Here is a 14,218-nt window from a genome sequence, read left to right as displayed (position 1 = left end):
TATCATTGATCATTGTGGAGAATACCCTAATGTGCCACTCCTTGGCATTAAAGGAGGTATCACTTACAATCCCTCTCTAGCTCTACGCCAATTCGGATATGCAAGAAGCAACGGTCCTCATGACATGATTATCCGTGGCATTGTGTTTGATTACGAGAATGATTCTCACAGACACCGACGAAGATTCATACAGGCTTGGGACAGTGTCTATAGAATAGAAAGCAAAACTCTGGGGCAATGGAATTCTATTCCTATGGAACTTTACCTCAGATGGGTGCGTACTCATGCTCAAAAACTCATGATGCCCTATCCCGCTGTTCTACCTGTGACTATCGAATCAGAAGTCGAAGGTTACGAACCTCAAGTTATTCTACACCCGGATATGCCAACTGACTTGGAAGAGTTGCAAAAATCCTGGGTTCAACTCAAAGAGGAAAGAGACACCTTCAAAGAACACTGTCAGGACTATGAGAGAAGGCTATTCGAGCTCACCAGACAGCTTCAAGAAGAACAAAGAATCAACGCATTCCTGGGGACAAAGAAAAAGCGCCCACGGGAGACCTGAAAGATCATTTATTTTATTTTCTGTCTTGTAAGCCCAAATGAGGCAAAGAAAAAAGAATAAATTGATTAACTAACGTTTGTTGCTTCTTTAACAAATCTAGACTCTATGATCCTTGAAAACATTGCACACATGCATTCACATGCATTGCATACACATTGCATTTCATACATTGCATTTCATACATTGCATTCATATACATTGCATACACATTGCATACATGGCATCCAGTCATACACATTTCATAACAGGTTCTCATGACGGGTTTCTCATCTCTTCGCTGTTTATTTCAGTCAGAAGAGATGGAATCTGAGGCAAGCATCAAGAATCTCGAAGTACAGAATGCCCAAGTTCAAGTGGCAATTCTGGAACTGGCAAAGGGGCAACAAGAGCTGAAAGCCCTGATACTCAAGAAGAAGAAGAAGCCCAAAGAATCTGCAGGCTTGAGTTACCTGAGAAGGAAGATCAAGATCCCTGTCAAAAAGATCAAAAAGCCACCAATCCCTGAAATAGTCGGTGATGGTGAACAAGAAGATAATCAAAGCAACCAGGGTTCTGCTAAACCCTCTCTCTCTTCAAATGAAGAAGAAGATCATTCTGGAGACGAACAGGATGATGACAAATACCAACAGTTGGAGGATCGTATGAAAGCTATGGAAATACAAAAAATACCTGGCTTAGATTTCAATGATCTGGGACTCGTGTCGGATGTTGTCATCCCTCCAAAATTCAAAGTTCCAACCTTTGCAAAGTATGATGGAGTTTCTTGTCCAAAACTACATTTGAGATCTTATGTGAGGAAGATACAACCTCATACAACAGATAACAAATTGTGGATTCACTTTTTCCAAGAAAGTCTGTCAGGTACACAACTCGAATGGTACTACCAGCTAGAAAATACCAAGGTTCATACTTGGGAAGAATTAGCTGCTGCTTTTTACAAACAGTACCAATACAATGCTGATCTTACACCCACTCGTACTCAATTGCGAGGCATGTCTATGGGACCAAAAGAAAGTTTCAAAGAGTATGCACAAAAGTGGAGAGATATGGCTGGAAGGGTTCAACCACCCTTATCTGATCGCGAACTAGTCGACATGTTCATGGGCACTTTAACTGGCCCATTCTATAGCCATTTGCTGGGAAGTTCATCATCAGGTTTCACTGACCTAATACTGACCGGAGAACGTGTCGAAAGTGGCATTCGAAATGGAAAAATTCAAGTAGGATCCTCCTCTGGTACTACAAAAAGGCCCATCAGAAATGAGGTCAATACAGCGCAAATTCAGACAAGTCACAAAAGTGATCAGCATCAATCTGTAGGGGCAGTTATGATCTCCGCATCTGCACCTCAAAAAGATCAACAGCCAAAATATACGCATCGACCAGATGCACCAAGAAGAACTTTCACCAAAATCAACATGCCAATCTCTCAGGCATTGCAGCACTTGCTTAAAGCGGATCTGATCACATTAAGGGGTCCTCCGAAGAATGTCAATACTTCTTCTCTGAATTATCGCCCTGATGCAACATGTGCCTATCATTCAAACTGTCCAGGACATGACGCAGATCACTGCTGGGCCCTGAAAAATAAAATCCAAGACATGATAGATGCTGGAGAAATTGAGTTCGATCCTTCAGAAACTCCAAATGTCATCACAGCACCTATGCCAAAGCATGACAAAACTGTTAATGCTATCATAGACACAGTTTACATTTATGATGTGAACGAAGTATCAATTCCACTCCTCGAAGTCAAAAGAAAGTTCATCCAAGCTGGTTACTTTCCAGGTTGTGATCCCGACTGCTTTTATTGCTCACGCCAACCCAATGGTTGTGAAAATCTAAAGATGGGAATTCAAAAACACATGGATCGCCGTATCATTATGATTGAGAGGCTCCCTTCTATGGACATGTTGGGCAAAGTCTTTGCCAACGGGATAAGAATGGAAGACGTCTCAGTGATCTCCAGCTTACCATTCAAAATATCTACCAAGGCTCCATTCAAACTTTCTGCTACACTCAAAGTGGCATCAGTAGTCATTGCTAGACCAACTCCATTTCCATACTCCTCAGACAAAGCTGTCCCATGGGGATATGACACTAATGTTTACATTCATGGAGTTAAGCAGGATCCCTCGACTAAAGAGGACGCAACACTAACTACTTCAGCTGTAAGTAACATTGCAGGCACTAGCAAGATCACGAGAAGTGGAAGAATCTTTTCACCAGAAATTTCTCCAAATATTGCTGCTAGTCCAATCCAGGTTCCAATTCCTATTCCAGATATCAACACTCGAGGCAAAGAGCCACTGATCGAACCAGTTCAAAATCCGGTAGAGATCACTGCTGAGGATCCATCAAAGCAAGAGATGGACGAAATATTGAAAATCATCTGCAAAAGTGATTACAATATTGTCGAACAACTGGGGCATACTGCTTCAAAAATCTCAATGTTATCTCTGCTAAAATATTCAGAAGCTCATGCTAAAGCTCTAATGAAGTTCCTTCAAGCTGCGCATGTGCCTCAAGAAATCCCAATCGACCAATTTGAGAATTGTGTCGCCAGTCTTACAGTGCCCAATGGTCTTGGTTTCTCTGATGTGGATCTAACTCCTGCTGGAAGAAATCACAACAAGGCCCTGCACATCTCTATCGAATGCAACGGCACCACTCTGTCTCATGTGCTAATAGACAATGGTTCCTCTCTAAACGTGTTACCAAAGGTAATACTGGAAAAACTTGACTTCAAAGGAGTTGTGCTACAACCAAGTGATGTGGTTGTAAGAGCCTTCGATGGGTCAACAAGAACGGTGTACGGAGAAGTTAAGCTCCCAATCAGAGTGGGCTCTCAAACTTTCGATGTTATCTTTTCCGTAATAGACGTTCTTCCAACATACTCCTGTTTACTAGGACGCCCTTGGATACATGGGGCAAACGCTGTAACTTCTACCCTGCATCAGAAGTTAAAATACCCAGTAAAAGGAAAGGTTGTCACAGTCTATGGCGAAGAAGAATATATGGTCAGTCACTTGAGCAACGACAAGTATGTTGAGATGGAGGGCGAATCCATCGAAACTCCGTATCAAGCTTTTGAGGTTGTATCTCCAGATATCTCTACCACCAAGCATATTCCTGCTACTCCAGCTACAACTATGGCTTCTCTCAAAGATGCCAAAGCCATGATTGAACAGGGTGATCGCACAGTATGGGGACAACTCCCTGATATACCCTACAAGTCCGACAAGCTAGGTCTGGGCTATAATGGTGAAAATCAAAAGAATGATCAAAATCCTCGCTCTGAAGGGTTAATATCACACTTCGCCAGCCAAGAAGTAAACGCCATTGATGATGAAGGGACATACTTGAACCACATCATTCAGCCATATCCAGACGAAATTCCACCCATTACCATGGGAATGTGGGATGCTGTGGGAGGACCAAATGACGGTTACAACTACCAGTATATCACACCTCAGAATTCTTACATTGCTCTGGAAGATCTTACTCCAACAGAAGAGGGTAATCAAAATGACGGAAGTATCACAAGTCCCGTCACTCAGCAATATCAAAATCCACCCAAAGAAGTATGGGACACGCTAGGAGAACCCAGCGGCAAATACGACTATATGGTGAAATATTCCGCTCCTCCGAGCTTTTCAACTCCCATCAAAGACATTGTCCCGACTGGATGGGACGAACAGTACGACGACAACTTCGCTCTTGAAGAAGCCAGGAAGATGCCAAACAACGAAGGTTATTTTCTGTCACAGTACACTCCTTATCAGGATGCACAAGTCTCTATTCAAAACATCATTCCTACTGCATGGGACGGCCTTATCGAGCATCTCGCTCAGCCAATAGAGGGACCTCCACCTGGATTCTCATATCCAACAAATCATCCAACGTATCCTGAAGAATTACCTACGCATTTTCCCACTAGCGGAATCAATGCTACGGAAGACGAAAAGAACAACTGCAACTGGAACAGCTGGGTGCTCCCTGCTAACAACGGTGGATTGAACAACTGGAAAGCAGAGGATGTGATCTCCTTTGATCAGGAGTAAATGCCATTTCCTGTTTTCTTTGTGTATATTGTGCAAAGATAAAAGTGGTTCCTGAACAATCGAACCATGAGCTTGAAAGCCGTGTGCCTTAGCACAACGGTCCTTCTACAAAAAGGGTTTGTCATATCATGATTATGTGCATTCAATAAAATCATGGGATGCTTGCATGTTCAAAATTTTGTGATCCTTTTTCTTTCTTTATTCGCTTTCAAATAGCTATGTTTTTCTCTTCATACACACTCACATATCTACCATGCAGATTCACATACACGCTGGATCCAGTCAATAACGACTCTGCTATTGCCCGTCATGACTTTGAAAATCCGATCTACCAAACTGAGGACGAAAGTGAGGAAGATTGTGAAGTGCCAAGAGAAATTGCAAGACTTCTAGAACAAGAAGAAAAAGCCATACAGCCTCATGAGGAGCCGATTGAGGTCATCAACTTGGGCAGTGACGAAGAAAAGAAAGAGGTCAGAATTGGGGCTGACTTAGAAAACAGTGTCAAGCAAAGACTGATTCAATTGTTGCAAGACTACGCCGAGATATTCGCCTGGTCTTATCAAGATATGCCTGGCCTTGACACGGACATTGTAGTTCATCGCCTGCCAATCAAAGAAGGAAGCACTCCGGTCAAACAGAGACTGCGAAGGAGTAAGCCTGATATGTCAAAAAAGATCAAAGACGAGGTTGAAAAACAATTCAATGCCGGATTCCTAAAAGTTGTAAGTTATCCTCCTTGGATAGCTAACATCGTGCCTGTACCCAAAAAAGACGGGAAAGTCAGAATGTGTGTAGACTACAGAGATCTGAACCGGGCAAGCCCTAAAGATGATTTCCCTTTACCGCACATCGATGTACTAGTTGACAATACCGCACAATGCAAGGTATTCTCCTTTATGGACGGATTCTCAGGGTACAATCAAATCAAGATGGCACCCGAAGACATGGAAAAAACAACCTTCACAACTCCCTGGGGAACCTTTTGTTACAAAGTAATGCCCTTTGGTCTAAAAAATGCTGGAGCTACCTACCAACGAGCAATGGTAACACTATTTCATGATATGATTCATCAGGAAATAGAGGTGTATGTCGATGACATGATCGCAAAATCCAACACCGAAGAAGAACATTTGAGTCATTTACACAAGCTGTTTGACAGACTCAAGAAATACAGATTGCGACTGAACCCGAACAAGTGTACCTTTGGAGTAAGATCCGGTAAACTCTTAGGTTTCATCGTCAGCAGTAAAGGTATTGAGGTTGATCCTGCCAAGGTCAAAGCCATTCAAGAAATGCCTATACCCCGTACCGAGAAACAAGTCAGAGGATTCTTGGGACGTCTAAACTACATAGCCAGATTCATTGCCCATATGACTCCTACTTGTGTGCCAATCTTCAAATTACTGAAGAAAGATCAAGTGGAAAGATGGAATGACAAATGCCAGTTAGCCTTTGATAAAATCAAAGAATACCTTCAAAAACCGCCAATCTTGTTACCTCCTGTGGAAGGCAGACCTCTGATAATGTACCTAACTGTGTTAGAAGATTCAATGGGGTGTGTACTCGGACAACATGACGATTCCGGTCGAAAGGAGCACGCAATCTACTATCTTAGCAAAAAGTTTACCGATTGTGAAACAAGATACTCACTACTCGAAAAAACTTGCTGTGCCTTAGCATGGGCGGCTCGCCGACTAAGACAGTATATGCTAAATCACACCACTTTCCTGATCTCCAAGATGGATCCAATCAAATACGTGTTCGAAAAACCTGCTCTCTCTGGAAGGATTGCAAGATGGCAAATGATCCTAACAGAATATGACATTCAATACACTTCGCAAAAAGCAATCAAAGGAAGTGTGGTAGCTGATCATTTAGCTCATCAAGCAGTAGATGATTATCAGGCATTGAACTTTGACTTCCCAGACGAAGACATTATGCTAGTCAATGACTACAAACAACCAGGATCCCGATGGACTATGGTTTTTGACGGAGCTTCTAATGCGCTCGGCAATGGCATCGGAGCTGTGATCATTTCCCCCACAGGAGGTCATACACCCTTCACCGCCAGATTGTGTTTCAATTGCACCAACAATATAGCCGAATACGAAGCATGCATTCTGGGTCTCAAAGCTGCAATTGATCTAAAAATCAAATTCCTTGAAGTCTACGGAGACTCGGCCTTGGTAATCTACCAAGTCAAAGGGGAATGGGACACAAAGCACCCAAATCTAATTCCATACAAAGAACATGTGTTGAGTTTGATTCCTTACTTCGAGGAGATCACTTTCGAACACATCCCACGCGAAGAAAATCAACTAGCTGATGCCTTAGCTACCATGTCATCCATGTTCAAAGTCAATTGGGACGACGAAGCTCCTATGATCACCATTTACAGGCAAGACGAACCAGCCTATTGCAATGAGATCGATACCAAACAAATGGAAGACAAATCATGGTTCCATGAAATACAAAGGTATCTCGAAACCCAGGAGTACCCTGAAGGGGCATCTATTAACGACAGAAAGTTTCTAAGGAGATTTGCCTCCAAATTCTTCCTAAGCAATGGAACTTTGTACAAGCGCAACCATGACTCGACTTTACTTCGTTGCGTAAACAAGAAGGAAGCAGAACAAATCATGGAAGACATACACAATGGTACCTTCGGTACTCATTCCAACGGACATACAATGGCTAAAAAGATCTTGAGAGCAGGTTACTACTGGTCTACCATGGAGACAGATTGCCATCATCATTCCAAAACTTGTCACAAATGCCAGATATATGCCGACAAAGTGCATATACCTCCAGTTCCATTAAACGTTCTGACGGCTCCTTGGCCTTTCGCAATGTGGGGTATTGATATGATTGGAGAAATCAAGCCTACTGCTTCCAACGGACATCGCTTTATCCTGGTCTCTATTGACTACTTCACAAAGTGGGTAGAGGCAGCTTCATATGCTTCTGTCACAAAGAATGTGGTAGCCAAGTTTATCAAGCACAATCTCATTTGTCGGTACGGCATCCCCGAAAGGATCATCACTGACAATGGCACGAATCTAAACAACAAAATGATTACTGAACTCTGCACACAGTTCCAGATCAAACATCATAATTCTTCTCCATATCGACCAAAGATGAACGGCGCTGTCCGAAGCCGCCAACAAAAACATCAAGAAAATCATACAAAAGATGACAGTGACCTACAAAGACTGGCATGAGATGTTACCTTTTGCTCTTCATGGTTATCGCACATCTGCGCGTACTTCAACCGGGGCAACTCCATTTTCGTTAGTCTACGGTATGGAAGCAGTTCTCCCAATCGAAATCCAGATTCCTTCCCTAAGGATCATGAAAGAAGCCGATCTAGACGAAGACGATTGGATTCAAACTCGATTCGACCAAATACACTTGATCGATGAGAAAAGACTTGCAGCTATCTGTCATGGCCAGCTATACCAAAAGCGCATGATCAAAGCATTCAACAAGAAAGTCAAAAGTCAAGCATACCAAACTGGTGGCTTGGTTATCAAACGCATCATCTTACCACAAGGTGATCCCAGAGGCAAATGGACCCCCACCTACGAGGGGACCATTCATAATCAAGAAAATATTCTCCGGCGGGTGCCATGTTGCTTACCACCATGGATGGCGAGGATTTCCCACACCCTGTGAATGCGGACATAGTCAAAAAGTACTTTGCTTAAAAAAAAAATACAGCTCGCTAAGTTGAAAACCTGAAAGGGCAACTTAGGCAAAAATGAGCGTCTCGGTGGATTGAAAACCCGAAAGGGCGATCCAGGCAAAAATTAGAGACAAAACAAATACAATCCCGGTAGGCTGAAAACCTGAAAGGGCAGCCTAGGCAAAAATTAGGGAATAAAGCATACAACTATGTCCCGCTCAGCTGCCTACTCACCGACAAGGTTCAACACCTCAAAGACACCGATCAGTCCAATCACTTTCTTCCAACAAGTGAGGGATGAGATGCTCGAAGACAGATTGGCAATAGCAGAATTGAAACTTGACTGGATCGTTCTCACATAGCTATTTCTTTTCATAAATACTTTTCAAAACTTTCTGACAATTTTCCTACTTCTAGGATTGTTGTCTCCCTATACTAATCCGCCTATCACGGCACCTTTTCAAAAATCAATGCAGCTTATAACTAACATTTTCATTTTTTCTGTTTTGAATACGCGAGCATCCCAATGATATTTTGAATGAACATATGCATTTGAATATGATTGATGTTTACCAGGAAAAACAGGAATAGCATTCCGGACATGTCCCAATTATTTGGACATTATCCTAAACCAGCATCAGAAGGAAGTTTCCCAATGGAGACACATTCCTCAACAAATCCCTCAAAAAGATTTTTCTTTCGAAAGAAGTCTTATTCCCCAGCAGGGTTGTTCCAGATTACTGTCTTCAGAAGGTGTGATCTCCGCACCCAAACTTGGTCAGATAGTGCATCGGAGGATTATGCATCTTCCTCATTCCCACTCCAAAGGGCGTCACAGTCCGAACTCTCAAAACTACTGTTCATCCCCCGAGCAGTAATCAAAGATCCTTCAATAGAACATCCTGGTTCTCAAAGAATTTCCCCAACCCAGGGTACTCAAGCGAGACAGAAGATCATCAACAACCACGATGCCTTCACTTCCAAATGGCTAGCAGGGATTTATTTTCCCAATCACAATGCCTTCATTTCTTGACGACTAAGCTGGGATTTATTTTCCCAATCAGGAGCTTGACACGCTCTAAGCTGCATAAACCATGCATCACATTCACACTCATATTCACATTCACAATCATGCATCATACGCATATTCATACACAACATAACTTGCATATTCTCCTCTAGCTCGAGGATCTCATATCATACATGCATCATAGACATCGCATATTATTAACTTGATTTTTCAGGTAGACAGATGTCTTCAGCAAAGATGTTCTCACTCACATGCAGTGTTCATCCTGAATCTTATTCAGACAAGCAGTCCTTTCAGATACAATCAAACCAAAGATTCACTCTGAAGAACTCTCATTCTCAACTCATTTATCATCTAACATTGCTAGTCTAAGGCGATACCTCAGACGGTTCCAGAACGATCTAGCATTTCAGATCTAAGGCGATACCTCCGACGGTTCCAGAACGATCTAGCATTTCAGATCTAAGGCGAAACCTCAGACGGTTCCAGAACGATCTAACATTGCAGATCTAAAGTGATACCTCAAACGGTTCCACAATGATCAACTTTCAAATCCTTCATCAAGATATAATCAACAGATTCATTCTGATGAACAAACCATCAACACATTGTCCAGGTGGCATCCGAAAGCCCATCTCAGGTAATGTTTCAATCTGCCAACAACATTTCACAGACAACATTCAAATGTAACTTCCAACATCTCTGCTGATCAAGGTAAGTGCAAATTTTCAGGGCATCTATTTATTCAATCATCTTCTACCCTCAGATTTCAGACAATCTCTTCAGGTTTAAGAAGATTGAATAGGGGCAACTGTTATACCCCAAAATTTGCCCACTTCTTTTTTCAGGAAAGTTTCATATGAAAATTAAGAGTCTCATATAAACATGGATTTTTTCAAAATATCCTGACATATGAAGAACTTGGTTTTCAGAATTTTTCTTACACAGTAACTTGGCTTACAGTGGAATTTATTCTTACGCAAACGCCAAATACTGTTCTTTACTTCACAAATACTATTTATTTATTTTACAGATAAATAGTACTAACACAGTTCATGCAGGGTTAAATCTTTTTGCAGGCACAAAAATCAGGTACGCTTAACTGCCTCCTATACAGACAGTCCCTAATCAGGGTTTTTTCTTGTTTTAACAGGAGCAACAAGTTTTGAGAGCTCAAATGGATTTTATACACATCCATACATCTCAAAGTACCATCATACAAATTTTCAAACTTCAATTCACTCAGACGCACCGTCAGCAGCTCAAACAGTCAACAGACGACCGTTTGACCAAAAAAGTCAACTGACAGTCAAAAATGAAATTTTTTGTCAAAGTCCATATTTTGTCAAAGGATTCAACATTTGATCATTGGATGATCACAATTCATCAAGGAAAGATCAAAAATCAACAAAACCCTAAGATTCAAAATTAGGGTTTTTGCCTGAAGAGTCAACTCAACTTTGACTGATCATAACTCTCTCATCCTTCATCCAAAAAATGTCAACCAAAGCTCATTTTGAAGGAAATTCAATTATCTTTCAAATTCAATTGATCCCATGGTCATAGCATTCACCATTTGAAAAATATGGCCAAAGACATTACAGGTCATTTTCAAAGTCAACAAAAAGACACTTTTTTCAAATGGACACACAAGGAGAACCAAAAATCATTTTGATATGAGACCAAAGACATTGGTTAGAGGACTCTTTGAGGTTTCCAAAAAGTGCAAGATCTCCTTCATATGACAAAAATTGAAGGATTTACACCTTGTTGAAGTTGGCTAAATTTTGGGAAAATGCATGAAATCAACATTGCTCAAAAATGTTTTTTTTCCAAAAGATGCCAAGTTTTTGTGGTCCAAACATCTTTGCCATGTTACTATGGGCCTCCCACGACCAAGACAAAGCCCACATCTATATTATCCATTTTTGACATAATTTTATCTTATTTTAAGATTAAAATTAAAGGAAATTGCATGGATAATTGATGGCTTGATCTCCAAGTATGACACACCTCCAAAGTCTTCATTTTTCTGCAGAAAATTGATGCCCAAGGCAAGAGCATTGAATGGAGTCAAGGATTGGTCAAAAATTCAAGGTTTTTAATATTTTAAAAACCAAACTTTCAACAAAGGCAACAAGGCTTCTTGCTTCACTTCCAAGCAGCCTTTGGGCTATAAAAGAAGCATCATACATCCACAATGGAGACACGAAGAGATAGCAAGAGCATAGCCACAAACCTCTCAAAATTCTCAAAAAATCTCCATACTTTGTAATTTTCAAAATCAATTTTCCAATCAATATTAATACAAACCAAGCATTCTAATCATCTTCTCAAAGATAATAGAGTGAGATTGAACTTTAAACACAGGCCCATGAGAGTCGTATAAAGCATATAAGTGTTCTTCATGTATATATGCATTAACTTTCGTTTTCATATTTGCAATTAATTTCCATACAAACTAACCATCCTAACATGTTTATGGGGACATATATGGGTGATCTGGGCCTTGACATAATAGTTCCCACGTGAGAATCACTCAACACCATTAATGGATGTTCATGCATGCTTAAACTTTAATACCTTCGAATCTATAGCTACAAGCATCAAACAAAGAAACTAATACCACCAATGAACTCAGGGCCTCATGTTTAGTGGATCTGGGTTGCTTTCATGTGTTGCTAACGTGTATTTTTTGCAGGTTCAGAAGCTATAAAAAACTGCACGATTTATCGTAAAAATAGAGGGGGTTTAAAACCCCCGCTATCTGTTTGAAAAAATGAATGAGACGGAGGTTGAAGACGACCACGCGTCCAAGCGTGTGGTTCGTCAGTCAAGGCTGACTTTTCCCTCCGCTCACGTGGCTCTTCATCATTGGAAGGTCAACCAGTCTCCCATCCACGCGTGCACATGTGGGCCCCAGTCAGAAAGTTTGAATTCTCCTTGAATTCAGTACATGTTCCCTACCATCATATCATGCACCTACAAATCTGGGCTCTTGATCTCATCAATCTTACATCCAACGCACCATAACACGCAGCTACACCATGCTCCCTCAGTCAACTTCCACACTGAATAAGTATCCTTTTTTATTTTCTATTTTATTTTAATTTCTTTGATAAATTAATTAAAAATAGTTTAAAAATTCAAAAAATTCCCCAAAAAATATTTTAAACTTCTAAAATAATATATTATTTTCTGAAATAAAATATTTTATTTTTCTTCAAAATTTCAATATTTTTCATAATTAATTAGTATGTATTTATATATTTGCTTATTAATTATTTTAATTAATCAAAAAATCATAAAAAAATTGTTCTTTGTGTTAAATATTGTTTATATATCATAAACTAATTTTGTACATATTTAGGATAATTTTATCATTAAGTCTTAATTATTTGTGTAATTATTTGCATAATTATGTTTTGATTAACTTAAAATATCCAAAAACAAATTTCAAAAATTCCAAAAAAATTAGTTTTGTTCTAAAATCAATTAACAAACATTTTGTACATATTTTTAAACTTATTTGCTAGGTTTAATCATATTTCCATCTTTTCTTTATTTTAAATTAATTAATAATGCATTAATTATATTTAAAATAAATCACAAAAATACAAAAATATGCCTTTTATTTCTTGCAATTTAAAATTCCTAGATAAATGTATAGGATGTCAAATTCATGTAAATAGGCTAGTTTACATTTCCCGCACAATCGATGTAATAGCGTAGATTTACTTTCTGCACTTTACATTTCCGCATTTTAATTTCCAGCACCCATATAAACTGCGTGTATGTCAAAGATAAAACTGAACCGTCAGATCACTAACTTCAAAGATAAATATCTGAATTCAATCACAATCACATTTGCACCTCCTAGGGTAACCCCTTTTCACTCTTTTCAAAAATCAAAGTTACATTTCTACTGTTTCGAGTACAAAATCGAACCCTTTTGTTTATATCCGACGAATGGATAGATTTTTAAAGGGAACAAGGATAAAGACCTCCTAACTCAGGGTAGACCTCCTAGTTTGCTTGCTCAAAGTCAAAACAAACAAAATTCTCATACACTGTTGTTTTTTTAAAACGAATTTTCCAAAAGACAATATTTTGTATACATCCAAACACGGATCATTACAAAATTAACGATCTTTTCAAAACATCTTTCGAAAGATAAACAAGCATTTGTATATATCCGCACAAGGATCATTACAAATTCTATTTGCAAAGGTATTTCAAAAACACAGGTAAAGCATTCCGAATCAATTGAAAAGTAAAACAAATGAGCTAAGCAAACTAAAGAGCCCATGGATAACCATGGATACAAAGGGTGCTAACACCTTCCCTTTGTATAACCTACCCCCTTACCCAGAATCTCTCAAAGGTCTTTTTTCTGTTTCTTTTATAAACCTTTCCTTCATTGGATAAAATAAAAGGTCGGTGGCGACTCTGTAAACTTTTTCAAAAGTGACGCGAAAGCGTCCGATCGACAAAAAAGAGTCAGTTCACGTATCCCACCCACGGAGGGGTATGGCCCGAAAGGACGGTCCACACATACGCTGCTGCATTTCCACAACCATGGATGGCACCCCAACAGCCTTTCGTACCACAACCACAAGTTGCTGCTCCTCAGAATCGTCAACAGAATCCTAGGCCTCAAGGTCAAAGAGCTCCACAAAGGCAGAGGTACCCTGATAGGCGTATAGATCCAATTCCGATGCCATATGCACAGCTCCTTCCCCAATTACTTGCTGGTCAGTTGGTGCAACTCCGTGAAATGGGCCCTCCGCCTAGTCCTCTTCCTCCAGGATATGATGCTAATGCTCGCTGTGAATTCCACTCAGGCGCTCCAGGCCATACGATTGAAAAGT

Source organism: Vicia villosa, unplaced genomic scaffold (assembly GCF_029867415.1).
Source record: "Vicia villosa cultivar HV-30 ecotype Madison, WI unplaced genomic scaffold, Vvil1.0 ctg.002705F_1_1, whole genome shotgun sequence".
Taxonomy (NCBI): Eukaryota; Viridiplantae; Streptophyta; class Magnoliopsida; order Fabales; family Fabaceae; genus Vicia; species Vicia villosa.
Note: the sequence above shows the minus strand (reverse complement) of the source record.